At 43.0% G+C, this 25,962-nt stretch overlaps 1 protein-coding gene across 3 annotated transcripts in view; it reads right to left on the reverse strand.

The window, feature by feature from the left end:
* KANK1 (KN motif and ankyrin repeat domains 1) overlaps window positions 1-25,962 on the reverse strand; it is a 129,404-nt gene that overhangs the window by 100,246 nt on the left and 3,196 nt on the right. Inside the window, exon 2 of one of the 3 annotated variants that reach the window (XM_048291664.1) lies at window positions 18,693-18,799. The exons of the other annotated variants lie outside the window; for them this stretch is intronic. The gene's annotated coding sequence lies outside the window, so the exon portion shown is untranslated. The remainder of the gene's footprint in view (window positions 1-18,692; window positions 18,800-25,962) is intronic. 3 annotated transcript variants of the gene reach the window in all.

The raw sequence follows: 25,962 nt of genomic DNA on the forward strand, positions 1-25,962 counted from the left end.
GTAAGCTCCAAGGAGCAGGTAATGGTGTGGTTGTTAGCAGGGCAGAAGTTACACTGTTGCCAAAGTGACTTTGCTTTCAACTTTCTGGCAATAAAACAAGCCCTGCGCTGAAGCCAGAACACTTTATCTACTGTACCTGATGCGACCTCTTGGTACCGAGAAGTGCTCTTCACGTACTGCAAATGGACTTTGATCTTCTTTTGACTTGTTAAAACACATACAGTAAGGAATAACGTACTCAGCAGTCGCTTAAAGCACCTGTCCCAGTAGGAACTGGTTTTTGAACAACCAGAGTGCAATAGGGAAGGGGAACACCTGATAGACAATACAACCTGCAGGAGAACACAGCCTCATACCTATCCACAACACAGAATGAAAAGACACAGAAGGGTCATTCCCTGTGGCACAAACAAGCGAAAAGAAAATGGAAGTGTTTTACTGCATGCAGAACAATTTCAGATTCTGAAGAGCCCCTATTGAGTCCCCTTTCTCCTCCTCACAAATACACATTTAAAAATTAATAATTTCTGAGACAATCCTGTTCTTATGGCCTCTCTCAACAGAGACCTTTTGCAAAGCCCATTAATTCCGGAGGATTTACTTAAGTGACATGGATCACGTTGCAGGTAAATGGGATACACCAGCTCAGCTAGAAGCTGCAGGCAAGGCTGGCTTCTCACGTGTCAGTCACTTTTGCACAGACAGAGGTCACAGCACAAGGAAGGGCAGCTTCACCTTGGGTTTGTACCACTGTGTTCAGAAGTTGGTGACTGCTTTCAACACGTGGGCTGTTTCTTGTGGCAAAAGGACAACTGTCAAACAGAGTGCACTGCTTTGAGACAGGGAGAAATCACATCGATTAAACAGTATCAAGAGTCCTTGAGACTTTCATGGTCTCAGCAGAGAGGACAGATACTCAAACTTAAGTCTGCCAGATACAGCACAGATGAATAAAATACTATAAAAAGCATAATAATTCACTTATGATAAATTAAACTGCCTTTCATGAATAGGTGGTTAAAGCAACAGTTTGCACACTTACACAAATACTTCAAGCTCATGAAAAATATAAAGGTGTCATAAAAGACACATTTACTACCCGATCCATTCCAAAAACATTCACAAATGTTGTCAAAAACATAGGGTCTACATCTGAGTTTAGGACTGCCTAATAAAAGGCTGTCTCCTTCAAAATACTTTCTTTTACCCAAAGGCTGACTGTGAGTTGTACACAGTAAAAGTGAAAAGATAGGTAAACACTTCAGTCTCCAAATAACAAAAACTGGTCAAGATTGTGACAAAACCCACCAAGCCATACAAATGTGGGCTGAACCTTAATACCTTCAGCTGTCAAGTCAGGTGAAGTTAACTCAGCATTCACTGTACACTCAGAGGTCAGATACATGTTCCATACCCTCCTCCAGCGCCTTCCCTACAGAAACTGGGGAGTTCAGGCTGGGCTTTGTGAGAGGAGACCTGTGCTTGGTAGGACAAACCACCACTGCAATGCAGATCTTCAGCTGGCAGACAGAGATCTGAGTTTTAACCAGAAATGGGCAAAGTTCTGAAAAGAAACAGCACAAACGTCCACTCCCAACAACTGAGGCTGCTGACAGAGATGAAGCCTCACTGACAGTGCTAGAATTCACCCAGGACTTTCGTTTCTCCCATCTGCAGGGAGACTGCTACTTGTGAACTTCACCTATACAGGGGATTCACATCCAGTGACTGAGGAGATAGAGTCATTAACACACCCCAGCTTTGTTTGTGAGGGATTTTTCTTCCACACATGCCCATGTGCAGCCAGATGTAATTCTTTGTTCTCTGACTGCAAAACTAAGCTATCAAATCTCAGCCCAGATTTTAAAACATAATTTATTTCTTATGGCTCTAAAGCAGGATGGAGCAAGATGGGCTTTACAAGGCCAGTTTAGATGGGAGACTTGATGTTAGGCACAGAACTACCTATCATCTTCTTTTAACTTTCCTCAATACATCAATTAAATCCTGTACTACATCTCTTATCCAGTTACATCCTTTGCTTGTTTACATCACCATATCATAAAATACCGCTGATAAGCAACAACACATGATAAATCTGTGCTTGCTTCCTTAAGGCAAGCAGAGATTAGGAAAGGGCATGAAGGTATTTCTTTTGTCTTGCAATGAAAAGGAACTGGAAAGGTGGGGAATGAAACTGAAAGGCATCATAAAACACTATCTTGCTTGCCTTGTTCCCAGGTGAGACAGCCTCTCACCCCTCTGTGAGACACATGATGCTCCTGAGGAGAGCCACATGCTTACTCCTCTGGTTCCATCTCAGCTGGACAAGCAGAGGAAGGGAGGGAAAGGGGCCTGGAAGCTTTTAAAAGGCAGAAGATACTTCACTAAACATCTTAACCTTTAAAATTCTGTTAAAGATACAGAACTGATAGACATTATCTCCAGGAGCAGCAGATCTGAAACACTAGTAACCTTTATGAATCCCAAAAATGTTTAGTTGCTAGATTTCAAGGGATAAAAGCAAATCTCTGTAAAAACTCCTTTGTGCTCTTTCCCTATCCACACAGAGTATGAAAACATTCCCAGACAGATGTCAGTCACCACTGCACCTCTTTGCTGACTTTCGGGTGGGGGGAAGCCATGCACACAATCAATGTGATTGGTAATGCAAGCTTCGTTTATTAGCAATACAGAGGCACTTATATAGTATTGAATACAAGCTTATCAGTTCTTTAATTAGTTTAAACTTACAAAGGCGCATTCTTACTTCTACATAATTGGGTTAGATAAAAGACTACATTTGGCAAGCTTTATGTTTTGTTTTGAGAGATCAAAAATCTTCCTTCCTTCTCATGGTCAGTATATCTTATCAGCACAGGACTGTACCTCCTTAAAACTCCCTTTTTGTTTCTCAGGCCTGTTTCTCACACAGGCACTCTCTCATGAAGGTTTCTTCTCATGCAGGCCTTTGCTTGCAGGCTCTTGCTTGTACAGTTCTGTTATTAATTTGTTCCCTTTATCAATAATCCATGTCCCTGATCCTCTAATCATTCTACAAAACCTCTTCATGGGTGTAACACAGCTATGGCTAACAATAGGCAGCTGGTCTGCTCTAGAAGCATGCCAAGAACCTGCACCTGCATCCTGCATTAGGGAATTCGTCCTTCACATACCCATCTCCGTATCTAGCCCTGAAAGCTGAAGCTCCCCTTACTCAGGGACAGGCAACATCCTGAGACTTCAAGTCAGAATGACAATCAACAACAGGGCTCACATCTTCCTCTGGCACCAAGTCAAACCCTGGACCAGGTCACTTCTTTGCAGCTTGGGCTTTCCATATGCATGTTACCTAGCTGGCCTTTGGGGATTTTTAAGTGGATATTAGGACCATCTTCCTAGTGATATTCTAAAGTTTATATTCCTGAAGAATGGGAATTTTGGAAGGCCTGTGGTGGACCAGCATTCAAAATCCAGCAATGTTTGGGAATAATCTTCAGCACTCACCACATGCTCCTGTAATAGCTTCCTGTAACAGGAAGTTACGATACTGAACCGAGATGAGAAAAAAAACTCCATCATATTTTCAGCCTAAAGCTCTGAAAACACAATGAATTGATGAACCCCAAGCTGCACAGTGCTATTGGGTTGCACGCTCCTCACTGCAGCAGGCTGCAACAAGAAGGGTCCTCAAAAGTCACATGTCGCTGAGGGCCATTGTCATGGTAATACTGTTTCCCTTGTGCAAAAAGAAAAAAAAGCAGCTGTGACAGCTGTCTCATCAGATGTTCTTAATCAACTACTTGAAGAAGAGCTAAAAGCAAGGTCATTTTGAATTTACCTCCAGTGAACCAAACTAATCCAGAATAACTACTGTATGTTCCCATGCCTTCAAGAGCACCACGTTCTAGACAAAACAGTCTCTTTTTAGATGAGAGATGGTAGACAAAAACAGCATTTCCAAGGATTCAAAGACCAGGAAAATTACATAACCAAGTATGTGGCCTAAAGGAAAAGGACAGATTATACCCCAGAGTTCCACCATCAGCTCTCAACAGAACAGCTTCCCCCAATTAAACTTCAAGCCCAATCATGGTAAGACATTTGTTAGTGTCCCTAAAAAACAAAGCAGTTTGTCCTAGCATAAGGAAGGAAGATTAGCAAGGGGAGGACAAGCAGGACACAGGCAGTGCTGGTTAGGATGTTCTTCTCTTCTGAAACTTATCATGGCTTGCATATTCAGCAACAGCATGGAACAGGAACTCTACTAAAGGCAGCATACACAAATGGCAATACTTTTGGAATCATAAAATGGTTTGGTTTGGAAGGGACATTAAAGATACCTAGTTCCAACCCTCCTGCCATGGGCAGGGACACCTTTCACTAAAACAGCTTGCACCAAGCTCCATCCAGCCTGGTCCTGAATGTTTCCAGGGATGGGGCATCCACAACTTTTCTAGGCAAACTGTTCCAGTACCTCACCACCCTCACAGTAAATAAGTTTTTCCTAAAACCTAATCTAAACCTATCTACTTTCAGCCTTAATCCATTCTCCCTTGTTCTGCCGCTACAACCTCTTGTAAAAAGTCCCCCTCCATCTTTCTTGAGGGCTCCCTTTAGGTACTGAAAGGCAGCGATTAAATCAACCTAAAGCCTTCTCTTTTCCAGGCTGAACAATCCCAATTCTTTCAGCCTTTTCTCATAGGGCAGGTGCTCCATCCCGACAACCATCTTGGTGTCCCTCCTCTGGATCCAACAGGTCCATGTCCTTCCCATGCTGGGGACCCCAGAGCTGGATGCAGTGTTCCAGGTGGGGTCTCAGCAGAGCAGAGCAGAGGCGCAGAATCCCCTCCCTGTCCCTGCTGCCCACGCTGCTTTGGATGCAGCCCTGGACACGTTTGGCTTTCTGGGCTGTGAGTGCCCATGGCTGGGTCACGTCCAGCCCCTCACCCACCAATATTCCAGTTCTTTCTGCCAAAAAATAACTAGTGAGAGACTCTCATTACAATACTACAACACTCTCTCTCCACATATAGAACATCATCCCTCTCTCCAAAACATTAAACACTAGATTTTCATGCTCCAGCTCACAGACATTAAGGCTGTAATCTAACAACATTCTTCCAAAGTAGATTGGGGAAAACACATGTGCACAGTGTGATTGTCACTGTATGTTTCTCTTGAAACGCTAAAAAATGTCACCTACATGCAAAAGTTCTGTCTGCCCACACAGTGCATAAAACATGAATGTCACTAAGCAAAGTGACCTCAACCAATTCTGCCTGAAAAGTTGCAGGCTCTCATTTGCGAGGGCAGCCAGCAAAAGGCAGGGGAGGGAGAGCACAGAATGGAAATGCAGATGAAAAAAGCCAGCACGAGCTTTGCAATGCTACTTTATCATCTCAGCATGCTTGCAGGTACTCAAGGTCACCATGGATGAAAAATCACAAATTTAACTTAACAGTCCCACCACTGCTTCTGCCGAGCAGAATTTGACTTGTGTGGGACTGTTCGGGTTGCTGCAGCAGTTTGCAAACAGTTTGTTTACCAGAAAGAGACACCAACCAGGCACACACACACATACTTTAATACTCCTTCTACACTAAGTACTGCCATTCAAAAACAAATCACCACTTCATGCCACAAGTACTCTCCTATTTAGATATGTTTTAAAGAGTCCATTAGATTGTAACACCAAAACCTACCCAGTGACACAAACCAGATCTGATTTCACTGTTTCCTGAAAGAGCAAAAAAACCCAATATTAAAAACTTACAGGCTGTTAGTCCACCGTTTCTCTCTGGCACACGGTACATTATTTAACTGCAATGCCTGAAACAGTAACTTGACCTCTCTGGGAAGGTGGGCGGTATTATTCAAGCTGAAACATTAGAAACATGCATAATTACTCTGGGTATTTGCCACACATTCTTTCATCCGTAAACCAATATGAATGGAAAAGTCACACTGACACTCCAGGTTTAGATCATATCCCAGCCATCAATTATGAAGATTTTTTATGAGGTCCCAAGAGAACAAAATTTTTTAGGGCCAGAGAAATTTTCTCTGGACTTAACTGTGCATATGTTACAAAGACAAAACGTCAGTGCTGCCAACTCAAAGCCAAGACTTCAGCAGGCTAAACCATGAATTTTGAGCTTTCTGCCCCAACACTGACAATACTGTAATTTTGTTTCCTTCAACCCCACACACCCATTGCATTCATTGATGTGGCACCTCTGAGGATGCCTGCTGTAGCACCAGCCACATCCCATCATTCATCCACCCATTCCTGCAAGGTGTTGCCTCACACACCTGCGGGGTGCCTGCCTGCTCCTCAGCAAACCCAAGGACCTTTGGTAGAATCAGACCATCCATAGGGCTGGTTGGAATAAAAACCCACTGGAAGGTAAACAGGCAGATGAAGCTCTAAGAAAAGAGACCATGCTTGTTCCTGACTCCAGAGGGATCGGCAGCTCATATCATGGCTGCCTAAGCTTATGGCAGTTTGCCCTTCACACCAAGCATACCGAGTGCCCTCTGCATATAGCCTTGTCTTCCCTTCAAGGATAAAGCAGCATTCACCTTTCAAGTTTCAGAAAGATGAATCAGAATCAGAAAAAAAAAAATGAAATACTACAAGCCAATATTCACAGCTGGAGCTGTGAAATACACAAAACTATCAGTACTTTTAAGGCTAGAAAACAACACAAAAAGCAATTTTTTCTGAAGATGGAGGAAATGCTATTCACAAGAGAGAAGAACTGCACACACATGTCAAGTAACAGTCTCCTCTAGCTAAATTCTTGTATCCCTCAAAATCAAGACCCAGCTGCACTCCTGACCAAGTGAGATGCAGCAGCATCTACAGCTGTTCTGATCCCAGTTGCCCCTGAACTTATTTTGATACCAACATCCACATCGTGCTGTTCTGGGCAACATGTAACTTGACTAACTCCTTGCTACAATGGAACTTCCAGTGTTCTTGATTCAGCCCATTTTATTCTTGGTGCTTGGCACAAATACATGTGGAATAGAAGGTATTTATTTCAGCTAATTCCCCAGGCATTAGAGACAATGCATGCATCTGGAACACTGTTCCAGCAAAGATACATGAATAATTCTAGAATCATTCTTCTGTTTTGTTTTTCAAGCAGCCCAGCTCCCTGCATCTCTTGTTTGTCATTATATACTTCCAAAACTTTGGAAATCACAGCAATGCATGTAGTGAAACACCTCTCAGTATTTTAAGTCAGAATTCGTAGTTTCAACAATGTGTTTTCCCTTTACGCAGGATAACCGTGGATGTCAGGGGATACAAGTTGCCACGGTAACCTCATAGAAAGTAAAACTTCAGGACAATATTTTCCACATGAATTTGAAATCTCAAGATACAAAAATTGCTCAGTGCCAAGTTATTTTGACTACATAACCAGAACTTGCTGGTGACTTTTCTGGCAAGTTTTAAGTATGTTTTTGTAGACAATGGTTTATGCAGAGTTTAAAACCTGCATACCTTCTTACACACGCGTGAAAAATGTGAACAGCTTTATTGTGAAGATTTTCTCCCTCTTCCACATAACCTAAAAACAAATTAAAAGATGACAAAGCAACCATCTTAAGCCTTACCTAAAATATCTATTCAAAAGGTCTGAGGTATGCAATGAAAATGCTTTAAGTCAAACAAAAGTGGCTTGTAGTAAAGAGAGGAAACAGAACAAAGATCTGAGTTTGCATCAAATGCTGGTTGCAATCATTTAGTTGCCACCGTTTAAGAGCAGGAATTTCTCCAGTCTGTTTCAGTATTTGCTATTCCAGTAAATAAAAATAAAGGGAAAAGTCAGTATTATAGTTTTAAGGTTCCAATTTTGAAGTGGTTTGATAACAACCTTCCACAAGTCATTCTCATGGGAAAGAGCTGCTAGAGCACAGAGCTAATTAGGGCTTCTCAGTTAAGCTCTTTCTCCCGCTTTGTTCAGAAAACCTGGACAAATAGCTTATCCATGGATAAACCTGGGGGCCTTTCACAAATATTTTGTATTCCACAGCAAGCTTAGGCACATTACATAAACATCTGGAGTACGCACTAGGAACACGAACCTCCTTGCTCTGCCCTGCAGCAAGTGTCTTCATGACACTTTCATCAACAGTGACAGAAAGAAAAAAGTATTATTGTGGGCTTCCATCCAAAAAAATGTTGTCATCTATAGCCTGTCTGTATGGACACAAGGATTTGGGGCAAAAGGGAGGAGGGGTAATTCAGGTGCATAAACAACTGTTCCAGTCTTCCTTCTCAGTACTTAAGTTCTGAGAGAAAGAAGGAAAGAAAGAGCCTTGTATCATTATTAAAAGAGAGACTATTTCCAGAATAACTGGAGACTAAAATGCTTTGAGGTAAAGCAGCAGTGAAATCACATATGTTCATATTTTCCCTGGAGGTGCAGTCCGTTTTGGAAGTGCTCTTAGCATACAGAAGTTAAGATGAAGACAACTCATTCTGATGTGCTCTGGCACCGCCTCAGACCAAGAGCAAAGAGAAAACCACAGACGCTGTATGAAAGAGGGCACCTGCAAAACGTCTCTGCTGTGTTGACCATGCCAGGGCTCACAACTGATAAACCAGTTGCTCACAATACAGCAGATAGCTTGATACCACATTTCACAGCATAGCTGGATTTGAGTCAAGAATCTACTTGCTCTGGGAGCCAAGCTATATATAAGGAGGGAAAGGCACACAGTTCTCTCTAGCATGCTTCCCCCAAAGTCCTAGAACAGCAACATCAGTGCCTTCAGTTTCACTGCAATTCTGCTGGCATCTTTGCAGTCTATCAAGCCTAACCACTGAACAATTTTTTGTGTGTATTTATTTTTAAAATCTGTAGAGCTGTGCCTTACTGTACATTGCAGCAACTGCATAAAAGGTGCAGCTTCGCTATCTCAAAATATTCCCTTCACAAAACCAGGGAAACAAAGTCTCTCCTCGCTGCTTCTCCAAAGGAGAGCACTGAAGGCTTCTGGTAAGAAAGACAAAAGCAACAGCAGACAACCAGTGTGATAAACTACCACACAAATTTTACTCTAAGGAGTAGTAATTAGTCATTTAAAAATACACAAAATCCATGCATGTGTTAAAACATGAAAGAAGATATCCTGAGAGCTAGATGCTCCTCTGAGATCACATTTCAAAGCAGTGCAGTATCATTCTGTTAATCTTTTGGGAAAACCAGCATGGATATTCTGCTGCAATGTAATTAAGGCAGGAATTCCAGCCCCTCCATTGTGACCTTCGAAGAAACCCCAGGGGTCAAGAGCAGTAGCCTGTACCCTGCAACAGCGCTAATATAGCTGTAGTATAAACAAAAAACCTCTTGCAACAAGAGTACCAACAAGTTTCAGGGAGGAAAAGGGGGGACATATAGATACACTCAAAGATACACTGCCATAAAACAGCTTCTACCACAACCATAAGTGAAAAGTTGTTTTTCTAAAGGTTGTTGGAGAAATTTCATTTTTACCATGTAGGTGGAAAAAAGTTGACATGTTTACTTTCATTTTTTATTCTCAAGAAATATCCATGCTTATCAAAACAGTAACTAAAGACGTGCTTTCTTAGAGCAATGTTTAGCGAACAAAATGAAGCCAAGGGAAAGGTGACTTCTTGCTGTAACTTGAGAGAGGGTGGGTTTGGAGAAAGTGCTGGGTTTTTTAGCCCTTGAGCCACAGTAACTCCCTGGTGAAACTTCATGAGCACAAGCAAAGCTGCAGCCTGCAGTGACAATGCTAACTCTTGCCCTTTATAATGTAGCAGTCGTGCCCTCTGTCCCCAACACCTCTCAGCGGTGACCAACAAGGACTGCCCCAGCCGAAGGACAGCATGGACAGGCAAAGTGTGCAAGCTGGGAATGGCAGCAGCCCAGCTCCTGGTGGAAACTTTAACTGAACTCTACTCAGAATGCTTGGCATAAGCTGTCTCAGGCAGGCCAGTAGCAAATCACGACAAGAGATAATCAGGTAGGTTTTTTTCTCATTCTTACCCTTTGCAATCTGAGAACAGTGAAAGAGGACACCATCTAGCTAGAAGGTTGCTAATTAATTCCTCCTCACCCAGGCACTGCAATGCTTCTAGCTGCAAAGTACCTGCTTATCTAGGAATAAGCACTAGATAGCATTTTAAGAACGGGCTTCATTTGTTTTGAAAAATGCCATTAAAAAGGCACAATTATCTCAAGATTTTCTCTATCAGCAGCGAGAAAAAGTGAAAGTAAAGCACAATCGCTCTTGCCTGATTAATTTTCAGAGCACCAACTTAGCCTGCCCAGTGAGTTTGGTGGGAGGTCAGCATGCCAAAGGCATAGATGCTTTTAAAAATATAATGAGATCTCATATCTCTTAGCTGAACAAGTTTCCCTGGAAATAAACTACTTCTGAACAAGTTGGAGCAGGGCAGATATGCCTTTCTGCAAGAGCAGGACCAAAACGCAGTTGCAAGTGACATGGGTAAGACATGGGTAGCTAAAGCACTTTAAAACCAAGGAAGCAAGACTCTGTTGTCTTAAGTGTCAGTTATCTTGGATCAAAGGCTAAAAAAAGCTGCTTGGGTATAGCACTAACACAAGAGATGAGTCTGACAGAAGATACAATGGAAAAACACTCCACAAAAAGAGTTCAGCACACTTTTCACACTATCGATCGCAAGCATTCTGTGAACAGCAATGGTTTGCCTACTAAGGCAATGGTTTGCCTACTAACTGCTCTGTTAGTACTATCACAATATACATAACAGAAGTCCCAACAGCAAAAGTCAAAACTCCGGGCTGTCATTAGGCAGACACATCCAGAAGCGTCTTCTGAAATATCTGCACTCAGCTGTAGCATTTTGGAGTGGCAAAGCAACACCACAAACATTAAAAATTTATAGAAAAAATCCACCTGCATGAACAAAGACTCAATCTAATGTATGTTTCTCCCTTTCATTCTATTTATGACTGAGATGTCCCTCATTTTAGCTAGGACAAAAACCATGGAGTTACTTAAATTCATATTTTGGGGTTTTTTTTTTTAAATGAGGAAGGACAAGTAATAAACTGCCACATCCAAAGTAGCTCTATCTCATTGCCTTTTTCCAGTTACATCAGTAGCTCCCATCTCTTCTTTACCCAGAGTAAAGCAGGAGTACAAGTGGGCAACAGGCCAACTGGACAAACACAGGCAATGGAAATTTTTTTTTTTTTTTTGGTGTTATCACCCTCTAGATACACAGAGCTCAATGCACAGGAGATGTGCAGCCTAGCCAGCTGTGTTTTCTCACACAAATTTTTCATCCCTTTGTCCCCATCCTTTTCTTTCTACCCTCCCACACAGCAATTTCAGCCACCTCTTTTCCCCTGGGGAAAAAAAAAAAATATATAGTTTCTGGCCTTACCACAGCATACAAATTTCATTGAAATCTGAGAAGCAAGAATGTTCTACTTTGTTTGAACCTGAAGACACCTGCAGCTCAGTCTCAGGTGAGCAATTCAGAGCCAACAGCAAGAAAATGAAAATGTCAAGGACCAGATACTTCCTTAAAACAAACCAGACTTTGTGCTGGGCAAACAATAGGAATACTATTTGTTTTGCTTTCTTCTTTTTAAAGCAGAGACCTTCATTGTACGAGACATCATTCTAGTTAATGAGTCCCTCTCTTCAAGCTCCTCTCTGACAAACTTACTAGCTTGAAGGCCTTCTTTGGACAAGAAGCCAGGAAAAGGTCAGCTAGAAGACCCTGCAGATGCAGCAAGCTGTATCAAGAACACCGATGTCCAGAAGCCAGGCTGGATAAGCAGCTGCGCTCTGGTTGATTACCAGGCATTTCACACCAAGGCTATTCTATGTGAAGAACATTACAAAGAACAAAAAGCATAGGGACACATTTCCTACTACATTCTGTTACTTCTTTGAAAAAGCAATAAATTTCCGTTCTTGAGTGTGAGAATGAGGGCGAGTCCTCCCCTGCTTGGAATAAACACACTTGTGCACATTCCTTCCTTTCGTGCTGTGTACATCTCTACTTGGCATTGCAAGCTGTTGCAAGATGACTCAGCTTGTTACTGATTAACATCTCACTTAAAGTCTTTTCTGTGTGCCTCAGTCCAACTCTCTTCATATCCATCAGGCACCCTGACACCACGCATTTCTTTCCATTTTGCCCTCAGGTGCACCAGACAAATACTAACTCAATAGCCCAGAGTTCACCATGTACTACCAACTTTCTTCCCCTCCTCTCCAGAGTACAACCCTCCCTCCTTCAAGCTACACAGTGCTGCAGCACAAGCCTTTCACATCCCCAAAGGCCCTGCAGGCAGCAGAACCGGGCTGCCACCCCAGACTTCCATACCTTCCTTTCCTTTCCCTCCAAATGGAGTCAAGAAGAGGTGTCAGGTCAGGTATCTCCAGATACCTGATAGATACCGGCAGCTGAGCTACCATGCAATGTGTCACCCGTTTGTTTCTGGAGAGCAGGGCCTGGCCTTCCTGCCCAGAGAGGGCGTGTGTGCACATACAGGGTGGGGAGTTCCTTTAGGGAGACTGAAAAACAGCTCGAATCAGAGAGCAGGGAAAAACCGTGTACTTTAGTTTTGGGTATATTTCACCCAAACAAAATTTTTATAGGAAAAAAAACCAACCTGTTCATAAATTTTGAAGAGAAGGTGTCCATCCTTCATAATGGGACTGCTGTCTCGAATAGTCATGCAGAGCTATGTGTTCTCATGGACAAAAGGAATCACCCCCCAAAGAAGCTTTCTTATAACAGCTTCTAAAATGTGATGTTACCCAGCCACTACCTCACTGCCTTGCACCCTGACCTCCCCCCTCCCACCTTCTCCTCAGGCATCAACACAACTTTACTCAGCTTTATTTCCTCACAGAACACATTCCCTAGCTGAAGACCCCCTCCATCTATGCCTGCAGCTCATGCTGCTCCCACCAGCACTGGCCCCTGCACAGACATGCACACACCTGTCCCAAGAACAGCACCCTACCTGTGTTCCAGGGAACAAAGGAATCCCAGGCACAGGATCTCACCCCTTCTCTCACTCTACTCCCACAGCATGGCATTTCCAATAAAATATTTGCAAACACACAGACGCACAAGCTGTGAACGCTGCAGAGTCCTGCCCAAGGGGGTCTTACTTTACCGCATTTTTGCATGGCACGATGAGCACCCGTAAACCCTGCAGTTCCCAGGAGCCCTGAGAGGAGTGCACACGTGAAGTCACATCTCCACAGTGTCACAAAGCTGCCAAAGGCCAAGGCAGTGCCAAGTGACAACAGTGCAACTGTCTTTCAGACACAGAGGTAGAGAAAAGGCAAAGAGAGAAGTCTCCGTCAACAGTGGAAGCTTGTTTGCTGCTTTCAGAATTATATCAGGAGATGAGCTAAGACACCTTTTGCCACCTGCACACAACTTACTGGCACACCTGATCTAATTTCAAAATGTGATCTTTAACAGTCCATGCAGGCTGTTCTGTAAAATTAGCAGTGTCAACCCCAGTATTGTTTGGGTTATAGCCAAAAACCACTCCTGTGCCAGGACCACTCAGTCACAAATATCAGACAATATTTACATATGCATCAAATCCACAGTTTGGCAAAAAATTAATTCACCCAAGAGTGCTTTGATCCTCTGACAAATCATTTCCTGACTAAAGTTGAAACAACAAAAAGGACTTTGGACACCAACCAGCTGTCACACTTAGCTGGCACTAAATCCCACAAAGCCCGGGAGGAAAGATTTAGGTGGTGGGAGGGGAGCAAACGGCCTATTTGCATTCACAGCATGCAGGAAGTTCCTTCTGGAAAGGCAATTCCTTCTCTTGCTACCTATCTGAAGCAAGCTAATGGAACAGGGATCCATGAAAATTTACCAAAAGGAAAGCAAGCAACTGCAGGACACTTTGGCAGTACTGAAGTATTGCAAAACTTGTTGGATGTACTACAGCTGGAGGTGTTATGTGTTAGAGGAGATTTCTTTTTGGGTTTTTTTTTTTTTTTTTGCTTTGCTCTCCAAAAGATGCTTAGAAACCGACAAATTTCCAAATGCAATGACCCATTTGAAACCTCTGGGCCTGAGCTGAGTGAGAGGAAAACAAAAAATGAGCGTAACAAAGAGCTGAGACAGCAGCTGGGAAAAGTGAACGCAGAGCTGAGGTCTAATAGTCATCTCCTTTTTTCCTACTAAAATGAAGCATTCAGTTACTTGCAACCATAAAAAAAAGTCCTGATGCTGGCACACTTCTTTCAACATTTTTCATCAGATAAGTCTCTCAGTTATTAATATTTACTCGTGCTTCTACTGGCAAATAGAGCATTTGAAAATTAAAAAGAAATGCAGCTTGGGGGGACGCAGATTAGAAGCATATTTTGCTACATAGTTCTGGTATGATGAACACTTAATTAAAAAAACTACCAAGAAAACCCAAACATTATTAATCCAACATGCTGAAAGAAACAGTCCACAAAACGAAGTAATTTCTTCCAAGCTTCAGCCTCATTTTAACTGATGTGTTTTATCACCAGGCTTTGAGAAATTGGTCCCACCATCTCATTAAATCAACAGTCCATAATACACAAAATAAAAAAGAAGAGACTGACTAACCCTTGAGATGCTCTTGATGCCTTGGTGTTTATTAACTTATTTTTACTAGACGTGTCCTAAAACCGAACTCCTGAAACTTCTCCTTGTGACAGACTTGATACTATTCTTTCTCATTAAAACAAGTTTTCTCGGCAGGCAACTCTCAGATGTGCTGCTTGACCTGCCACCTGCCTACTTCCAACGAGATCAGTATCTTCAAACTTCGAAGCACAAAGGGACCAACTTGATCAAACTCATGCCTGGCACTTTGAACTGCCTAACACCAGATCCAGAGCTGACATTACTCCAAGCCTTTCACAGGGCTCTGTTGTGATGCAAATAAAGTACAATCCCCAGACACAAAAAAGTCATTAAACCGGAATTAGGAGCTATAAGTAACTGGCAAACTGAAGGAAAAATCCGGGTTAAAAGGAACACCAAGGAAAGACCTACACCTAAAGTGGGAAACGGCTGTTTACAATTACACTTCAGCAAACACAAGGAAACAGGTATGAGGACCGCAGTGCCCTGCAGCAGGCAGCCTCCACCGCAGGCTCAGCCGACTTTGCTTCCACAGCGTGAGCTGTGCGCTCACGTCACCTTTCTCCCCCATAAGCTTGACAGACTGTGCCATCCAGCTCTGCCCGTGGGCTGAGAGCACTGACAGCACTTTTAACTTTGCAGCCTCCTGCTCAGCCCGCCAGTCACACTGGCCGGCAGATGAGGCCAAGGCCAGCAACAAGCCAGCTCTGGGAGCGACCTGGAGCCAAAGCCAGCCAAGCTCCCAGCAGCTCCCCCAGCTGCTGACCAAACAGGGAATTGAGCAAACTGGGCAACAGCAGAGGAAACACTCACATGCTATTAGGTCAGGAGTTAAAATATCTCAATGACCTGCAACTTCCATCATAAACGAGGGCTGATAAATGCCAGAGCCTTAGGGAATATAAACTCATTTACAAAAAAAACCCATCCAGGCTCTGATGCAATTTCTGTCACTTCCAATAGACAGCAAGACAAAAGTAAGAAGGGTTTTCTTCATTCTGGAAAAAAAAAAAAATAAACCTAAAAAACAACCAACCAACCAACCAAAAAAAAAAAAAACCAACCCCAACAAAAAACCAACCAAACAAAAAAACCCACCATGATGTAAAATGAAGTTTTCCAGAAAGATCAAGGAAATGGATGGGGCTAGTGGAGACTTCCTAGATCAGAGAAAAGCTCAGCATGCCAGTCTAGCAGGACAAACACTACCTCTTTTTTCATGATAAGAAAGTTAACTAGGAGCCTCTTTGCCTGTAACTCCATCTTCAACGTCAGCACTAATCACCTCATCCATCAGCACCATCCAACTTCTGTCCTGATCAGGCCATCCAAGATGGACTGCAAATCAATCATGCAGCACAACAGCCTTCTTTCCACAGTAGCAAATCATAATTCATACAGGAGCAGACTGGGGCTATTCCTGACCCAGAACACATGCGGTCCTGTAACAACCAGCTGTGAATTAACATGGTAACAGTGAAAGGAAATCAAGAGACCTGTTCAAAAAATTATACGTAAATCAGGCTAGAAGAGTGTTCACAGCTAAGAAAACACCTGACTCCTGCAGAAAGCAGGAAGAGCTTAAAAGAGCAAGTATGTGCTTTGTGCCACAGGCACAGCTGGTCACAGCCCATGGCCAGGGGAGAGGGCAGTGAGGGGGCTAGTCCACAGCCCCCACTACCCAGTTGCAAACAAGAGTACTCACTAAAGCAACCGTGGCACTTTAAGCATTTCTGCTGTGACCCCTGGTCACTACATGGGTTTATCCCAGGTTCTATTCTGCTGAGAAGATGTCAAAGTTCTCAGAAACTCAGGGACAAGACAAGGTCATGCTAACATTCCTTGCCAGAAAAACTTCTCTCTACACACTGCCAAGTAGTAGTACGTATAGCTTTTATTAGCTACACAAACTTTCTGTGCAATGCTGAGCCTTGAACTTGGTACCAAGAATAGGCCAGTATATCTTCTTTTCCATTTCCAAACTAGAACATTTTATAAGACTGCAACAGCCTAAAAAGTTGTGGCAGTTGCCCACTGCTGCTGTTGTTATAGTGAGAGGCAGCTGTGTCCTTTTTTTTCCCCTCAATTCCAATGAGGAGAAAAGGAACTGCACTACTGGCTCATTACTTCTGCTCCTGCAACAGCCCCATGAGACAAGGTTCAAAACTAGCAGAAATTTGATGACAGGCTGAAAAAGTGAAGCAAAGGACAGTTTCTCAAGTAAAAGTTATACTTGTCAGATTGGACAGAGGAGCCTGAATTCTATCAGAGACAGCTCTTTCACTTCTCCCTTTTATTTCTTCAATTTTCTTCTTGGTGACCCCCCTTCTCTGTATTGTCTTAGAGACTTTGATTGAACAGAGCAAGCATTCAGGGTCAGGGTGAAAGAGGAGGAGCAGGCATGACTTGATGGGCAGTGAACAAAGTGTGCGCTAGATAGAAAAGTTACAGGAAATAAAAGGAGTCTGGAGGGCTGAGACAGAGGAATAGCAAAAGCATGAGAACAGCCAAGATGCTTCACAGACATGTCTGGGCAAACGTTCAAGGCCACAAGGTAAAACTACCAGAAGCCAGGAGTTACATTATGCTTCTTTCTACTGCAGTAAAACCTACCCTGAACATCTCCAGGGAGGGACCCATGGGCAACACCACAACTTCCACTCCAGTGACTTATTCAGAGACAGGAGAAACCAGCTGTATTAGACGTCCAGGACTCCCCTAATCCATCTTAATCAATAAGCAGCTGGTAATCAACCTGACTTAAGATGAGGCAATGGGCACAGATGGGCAATGAACTCACAAGGTTAGTCATGAGGGTGGCTGGCCAGCACGGACTAGCTGGAGCTGTGCATTGAGTATGTTTAACCTCCAGTATCAAAGCCAGTACTTTTAGCAGGGGTATTTTCAGCCTCTTCATATCTCTGCAATGCAGTCAGAAACTTCCTGCTAACTCTCAGAATTATTCTACTAATTCTCCAAAACCAGCAGGAAGTTGATTTCAGTTTTTCTGAGGAGACTGTGCTGAAACCTGCATTACCATGAGCTGCTCAGCCATCCTGCTCTGGGCAGATGATGTTCTCTGTGTGGTAGATGGGGAGAAGTATCATTTCAGGTATCTGACTTGAATTTACCTCTGTATGCAAGTCAAAACCACCTCAACCATGGTCAGCCTCTTTCTAGCAAAAGCCAGGATAACATACTGCAGTTAAATTCGTACCTGAAAGCCACCACTGCTTTAATTAGATTCAGTCAAATCCAGGTCTTTGCAGTCTAGACACTGTTTAGCAAGTGCTTTTATGTGAGTAATTCATTGAGAGAGAATACATGTGAAGTTCTATCTGGAACTCACCTCAGTTTTGGCAAAAAAATAGCTGGATTTTGACAGACCAAACACAGTCCAACCTAAATATTCATCAGTCCAAGGGAAGATTTTACTTGACAAAGGAAGGAGAATGTTCCTCCTTGAGCCTAATGCTTTTCCAAAGTTTAGCCAGCCACAAAAGGCTTTCCATTCAAAGCAAGAGCATTGAACATGACAATTTTGTAACACAGTACAGACATGAATCTTGAGGCAATACAGAATACAGACTCCATCCCTTCCTCTGGCCCCTCCTGCAGTCTCTGTAATACTCTGGGGTTTTGACAAAGGTCCAGAGACTAAAACAAAGGAGAGAGAAAAAGCACTTATGGAGTAACTACTGCTTCTGACCTATGGTACATACACACTGGTTACACACCTATTTACAGCAACTTTATGCAGGAACATCAGGGCAGCTTTGTGGCTTGACAACTTCTGCACTGAAATCAAAGGGATGAGATGCTCCAGTTCCAACAAAGTCAGTTTGACTAAGCTCTAATATAGATATAAAATGGCTGTTTGCTAACAGCCAATAAAATTGTTAGTGCTCCTAGCTGTGTATAAATGCATTACTGCTATTTTTTATTTACACAAGGAATCTCTGGCTTAGTACTAGTAAGACATGGGAAACACCTCACTGTTTCTAAAGACTGGATGTGCAAGAAAGTGCCTTACGTATCCAGCTGGTTCTTCTACAGGACAACACCAGTATCACAGGCCAGACAGTCCTCCTTTCAATGAGACTCTCTCAGCACTGATGCAAGAACAGCAGTAACTGGACACTGTGGTAAAAGAGTATCAGACAGTTCAATTAACAGTTGCACTTGAATGCACCAGTATGCATAAAGCAACCCATAAATCATCTCATTTTCACTCAGAGTTGAAGAGAATTGTTATTTTCTGAAACATAGTAAGGAAACAACCCTGCCTCACTTTTGTGATGCAAATTAGCAAGTTGCTTGGAGGAAGAGGCGGGGAGGAAAAATCTTTTAACTGAAATGACAATGAAACTTCCTCCCTACATAATAGTCACAGACACCAGTTCCAATGGAGTCTCCTCCAGGACCCAAACATTCTCCTTCAGCCTGAGCACAGCCAACCCTCTGGCTCCTGACTGCACATTCTCCTCACTGCTGCATCCATCTGCCATCTCACTCACTTGCAGTCACCAAAGAGACCGTGAACTATCCAGAACAGCCACCAAATGTGTTACACTGGGGGACATAAATTGCTGCTCTTCCATGAAGATGTAGCTACAAGCAAACTTTTTTACGGAGCAGTAACAGCCTCCAAAGCAAAACACCACCCCAAATGAAATGCGGCTCAGGAATGTGAGCTATGTGGGCAGGGGGGCTCTGATGGATATAAAGGGAGGACAGGAGCAGGCAGGCTGCTTTCACAACAGTGGTTTCCTAGCCAGAGCAGAGGACCAGCTTAGCCGCCTCCCTCATCCCACAGCGTGCACGCAGAGCTCGGGAATGTGAGCAATGCGGACTGGAGGCCAGGGGGCCTTGCTGCCCAGGAGAGAGGGATGGGAGGGATTACCAGGGGAGCAATACAAGAAGACCAAGAGGTAGCTAGGGTTGCTGCAGAGTTGTAGGGCTCCTTTTGGGGGGGGCAGGGAGGGGAAATCTGTGGACAGGTCGAAAGGCTCAGCTGCAGGCTGCAAACCAACAAGTGTTCCTTCCTGTCCCGGTCACCCTGTGCTCGTGGAAACAAAACTTCAAATGTAGCTTTGCAATAAACCTGTCATTAATTCTACCAGCTAAAACAAACTGCAGGCCCCTCCTGGTTTTGGGCTAGTTGCTGGCATGAAAAATATACCTGCACTAAGACTAATAAACACATGCACTTAACACATCCTGAGCCACAGATTTAATATTCAGCTGTACAAGCACAAACCTTCTCTCTCCCAGGCTAACGAAAGATGGAGTTGCTACAGGTAACAGCCCTTAAACCCTGTCAAGTCTGCTTCAGCCAAAACCAACAATCCCTTACAATGTGAACAATATTCTGTCAACTGCTTATTTTTAAGCTTCTTGAAGAACTCCATTTTATTTCGACCATATTTGCTTGAACCCCATGTCCCAGTCCAGCCACTAAGTGACTGAGCACAATCTGGCTGGAGCAGCAGCTTCCCAGGAGGGGCACCTCCCACTGCCGGAGTGAGCACCGACTGCATCTTCTTAGCACGCCTACTGCATAACTCGTGACAGTCATGATGTGTGCACGGACACAAAGAAGGGTTTGTTTTCCTTAAATTTCCTCAGTGAGAAGGCTCCCGGCAGCCACTTGTATTTTTGTTGATGTGATCCTGCAACATTGCTTAAAACCATGACAGCGGGCGCAAGTAGCAGCAGTGATGGGATGAGAAACTGCAAGAAAAACACAAAGGAGATATAAAGACTCAGTGCTAAATCACAGATGGGATCAGGACCAAGGCAACTTCCACTACACACACATCAAAACCCTTGTCTACTTGAAAAAAAAACCCATGGGTAAAGCAGCCCATAACACCACAAGAACAAAGTAAGAAGCATACATCAAGTTTGTCAGTCCAGTTAAACGATGCTGACAAGATACATAAACTGCAGCTAATCATGCCTACATCGTTTCCAGCACCTCTTTGTTTCAGAGAGATTTCATCTTAGTCTTGCAGGTGATTATATCTCATCTTCAAATGTTACTGACTTGCCATGCACAGAAAGCCATGTGAGTAGGCTGCTGGTAAAACATAAGTTGAGAAAAATGGTCAGTGATGCCAGAGTAAGACTAGCATTCATCTGAGGAAAGAAAATCCTTCAAGAGCTTATCTTCAGGAAAAAAAAAAGAAAGCAGCAACTTGAAAGTTTAAGAACAAGTTCAGCCCCACATATCAGGAAGGAATGGAACTTAAGCTAAAAATCTCTTCTTGTATTGCAATTTCTAAGTCTTAAGATTAGTCTGGGGAAAAGACTATTGTTTTAAAAGTGAAGTTATTAATTGGAAAATGTGAAGTGTGATTTAAAAAAAAATACCATAAAGTAGCTTAATTCTAATCACGTTCATGTAAATCCAGACTGAACACCTGAAAAGAGCCAGATGACTTTCAATGCCTTAAAAAATGGAAGAAAAAAACCCAAACCTGTCTCTCCTGCTCAGGAACCCTAACATTTTACAGTTTGATTTGGATTTTGTCCCCTTCTCTCCTTTTTGGTTTGTTTGTGCAAAACTAGGTATTATGAACAGAGTTTAGAGTAACTTGAAAACTTACATTTCTATTAACTTCATTGTGAAGCAGTTTCAAAACTGAGTAGTGACAAGTGCTTTTCATTCAGCAAGCTCACTTCCTGTTGCTAGACTCTACAAGACAAGATGCTACTGCCAGACAGAGAGAAAGCTGAAAAATACAGAACAGCAAGAGAAGGGCTCTGAAAATCACAGGAGGCTATAGAAATTCTGCTTCAATATAGCTGTAAAATCCCACCTTGGTAAAGCTGCATGATATTCCACAACATCCAAATGAAGTTTTGACAAATGTCTTCTGCTTTGTTAGGATCTCTCCAGCCATTCTGCATCCATATTTTACTTCTGCTCTCTTGTACACTTACACCACACAGAACAAAAAAGCTAAGCCTGGCCTGCCAAATTACTTCTGCTTCCTGTCCCTGTTTGCCCCAGAAACCCAATTACAAAGTTAACTCATGCTAATGGAGCCTGAAGGGATGTGCACTCACGCTCAGCTATATGACAGGTTGCGATGAATGAACAGCCTGATTTTCACCCTGGTTTGGTATCTGAAATGTAAACAGTGCATACTGAAGTTATCTACTACAGAATGGCAGACACATCTGGGTGTATCTGTGGCTAATTGGAGTGAAAAGTCAGATTCCAACATATGAGTCATTATCCACTGAAGCACTCTGCTTGAAAACAAAACAAAACAAACAAACAAACTCCCCACAGTAGGGCTGATCCCTGAAAGAAACACCAGTTTCTACTCTGAAGAAAGATTCAGCTAAACTAAACATCTTCTCTTAGCAGGTATTTTGCTGTGTTGATTGAGGTAGATACACTCTGGGGAAAAAAAACCAAGGCTCTGCTCTGGTGCAGCCCTCCAAAAACTGAACTGCAGTGGGAAGTAGATTATGTTGTAATGTATCAGTCTACTAACACTGCAAAGGACACTGAAGAACTGAAACCGTTCTGTCTACAAACAGGGGAGTTAATAACAAAGCACTGGTGAGAAAATACCCACAACCTTAAATTGAGTTTGCCAAGCTGCAAAACAGAGAATATCTATCAACTCTTTCATTCTGATTTCTCTTCTATTGGAAGCCTGGAAATTGGGTGAAAAATTCTGCAATAATGTTTAAGTTAGTAACTATGAATGAGTCAAGCGTCCATGCTTTTGTCTCACGATCAATATCTCGACTGTCCTTTGTTACTTTTTATATTCTAATTTTAAAACACTCAAAAGTGTCTACTTAAATAGAGAGAAAGGCTCCCTAGTCTGAATCCAAATGTTACTTTCCCCAGTCACTGCACCCCTTGGCAAATTCCCTCTGGGGAAATACTGAGGAGCCACATAAAACACTCATGTATGTATCTTTCTTTCACTGTCCAAACTAGTTTAGTTCGGTATAACTCTCAGAGATCCTCTGCATCAACATATGCTGAGACAGGAGAGCATCATTTGCAGAGAGTTCACTATTGTCTGAGGTCCTTGGGGGCTTTTTTGACACAGCTGTTCGAAAACAGCTCAGGAATGAGCACCATCCTTTTCTCATTTAACAGCTCATGAAGTGAATGAAAACACTGTGATGGAAGCCCCACCATGCACAGCCATGTTTATGCACCTAAACAAACATATTCAACCTCTGACATTGTCTCACTTCAGGGAAGACTTACAGCCGTTAACTGGGAAAACAGTTGCGGTAAAAAAAAAAAAAAAAAAAAAAAGAAGAGAAAAGATCAGAATAGCTTGGAGGAGATAATTGTTTTAAACTAAACTCTTCATTTTTGAGACTAACAGGTTGCAGGCTGGTGGCATGATGAGTAGAAAATGCAAGATAAGGAGCTCTTCCAGTCCCACCCACAAAGCAGGGTTTTGATGATCAGTGCTTCTGATCATCATCTGCCAAAAAGGTTCTAATAGACCAAAGTTTAAAACACATCATATGGATTTCCAACTGCTCACAGGCTTGGGAGGCAATCACAGTGCCATGATTCCATGCCTATTAATTTCTGACACATCCCTGTACTACCGCTGAGGCTTCCCACCCTCTCATGCTATGTTGGCACAGCCCGTGGGACACTGTGCACACATCAAATAGCCGGGGCTGGGGGGAGGGAGGGAGGTATTTTAGCACGTCTGTTTCTAGCCAGATCAGTGTTCCAATCTGTTTTGTCCCACAGCCACATAAATATTAGCACCAACAGAAAGAAAGTGGCAGCAAAAGTGCAGGAGAAGAGCTCACAGCTTTCAGCCCGGCACAGGTTTACTGCCTGTGGCACAGGCAGCTGCAGTCAACAGGAAAGAGCCAGGAGGTGCGGAGATTGGTACGGGTGCTGAATGAAACAGAAACATTTCTGGCACCACTTGGCAATTCGTGGTGCAAAATTATCTGAGTCAATCTGGGCAGCATCCTCCCCCTTAATAATGACACTGCAGAATTGGGAAGGGATTGGAAATAGTTATAAATCATGAAAGAGGCCTCAGTAAAATAGTTCAGTTTTTAATAGGCCAAACAAGACATTATTTGGAGGGGGCTGGTGGATTATGTAAAAAAATGAAAGGTGCATAAAAGCTAAATCAGTTTGTCCCTATGTCAAGAAGTGTTGATCAAGCTATACAATTAGGAGGCTGAAATGTGTGCACACATGCTACAGAACTCACTGTCAGTGCACGGCAACCATAAAGGCTATCAGCTCAGTAAAACCAAGGCAGGATCGATCATTTGTGTGGGTAACAGCCCTACCTGCAGCTAAACTTAAGAATACTACTTGAAGTATTCAGGCAAAAAAAGTCCAGGGACTTAGGGTTTAAGAGTCAATGTTCACTAATTACAGACCCACACAAGACATATGGGATTGATTAGCCCTCACCAGTCTTAGAGGTAGGGGTACCGTGCATTTGATAAAAACCTCTGGTACAGAACCTCTCAACCCAAGGCAGCCTTACTAGGGCTAGCAATCTTGTCCAATAACCAACATTTTGACTGTTTGTTTGAATCTTCTTGGAAACCTCAGTAGCAGTGCAACCCAGACCTGCCAGGGCACTACTGCTTCACGTAAATGCACTGGACCCTTTGGGCCCAGAAGACGGTAGACCAGTAAGAAAAACTAAGGTCCTTGGGGTGAGGAAAGGGCACCTTTGGGCAGCAAAGAACTCAACAGTAAATCCTTCTGGATTTCCACAACCAACACCTTAAGGCATCTACAGGCAGGAAGGACATCATCTACTTCAGAGCTCTAGCACATGATGAACCAGGCCTAATATATCACCAGGCCAGAGCAGATCAGCAATCCATCCCATGAAATGTGGTGTCACAAACATTTGTCCAAGAAATCCAGTGAGGTGCCCCCAATGCCCTCCTGGTCACCAAACACCTCCAAACACCACAAAAAGATGCCTATAGCTCCCGGCATACACAGATGGAGAAACAGACACATTACGCATGTAGGAGACTTCTCTCACTGACACTTCTTTCCTGAACTCTGCGCGTCACACAGCAACATCCCAGTGCTCCAGGTCAGCACAGACATCTCTGTCTGTGAGGAATGGGACAGAGGCACCATCCCTGAGCCCCAAAGCAGGCTGGGACAACCCCAGTGCCCAACACCCTCCCAACATCACCTTCTCCAGAATATTTTCTGGAGATGCCTTGTTTTAGGGAAAGGCAGTTACAGCCTCCAACTCATCTGGGTCTAGTTTTGGTTCCTGTGTGCAACAGGGAGCTCATACATCAGAAAAGTACGGGAACAGTAGTTTGGCTTTTAGAAAACCAGACTCAGTTTGGCAATGCTTATCCACAATTAAGTTGCAACTGATCTTGTCCGACTCCTCTGTCTTCAGTCTACTCGCATCTCTAAAGAATTAAAGGGCCACTGAAAACACGCATTCATGACTCAAGTTTAATTGTCAGCTCTCCTTCCTCAGTACAGCTCTAATTAGAAATCAGAAACACATTTTTGAGCTCAGAAAGACACAAAAAATTGGCATTAACTGACAAGGTAAGCCTGTGGGAGTGTTTTAAGTCCAACAGGATGCCGCCTTCTAAGTTACGCTTTAGCCAAACTAGTCATTGGGCTTAATACAGGGTTCAGAGCCCAGAGTCTGTGGCAGCCTGAAAGAGAGATCAGATGCTCTTGCCACCCCTCCTGAAGGACAAATTTTTTTTCATTACTATCGAAGTTCAGAAAGCATTTCCTATATTCACTACAGCATCTCACAAGCTATTTCCTTTTTTCCTCATCATGGACAAGTACACCCTTAATGGTGAAAAAGTGACTATCACCACATACATCTTTCTGCTATCTGGACTTTGCCAGGGAACCTTTGGAAAAGTAAAAAGATAAACATGGCCTGAATCACTCTTCAGATTTAACCACAAGTCTCAACACTACTGTCATGATTGCAGATACAGTTTCCCAAAATAAAATACATGGGCAGCATTCAGAATTAGAGAACACGCTAGATAGACCTTATGAGTATAATTCACACTGCTAGGAGTAGTCTGCATAAAATATATAAACTGAAAAAAAAAAAAAAAAAAAATCAATTATGCCAATTGTTCATTCCTGACATGTATTTATTTCTCTTCAGGTACCAGTCTTTTGACAGCTGGGAACAGTCACATAATTTGCATGTTATTTCCCCTCAATATATAGCCTCTATAATGGGAGCAAGAGACAACTGTGGAGTGTCAGAGTTTTCCTTGAGACGCCTAAATGCCTTTTTACA

The sequence above is a fragment of the Corvus hawaiiensis genome, chromosome Z (assembly GCF_020740725.1).
Source record: "Corvus hawaiiensis isolate bCorHaw1 chromosome Z, bCorHaw1.pri.cur, whole genome shotgun sequence".
Lineage (NCBI taxonomy): Eukaryota > Metazoa > Chordata > Aves > Passeriformes > Corvidae > Corvus > Corvus hawaiiensis.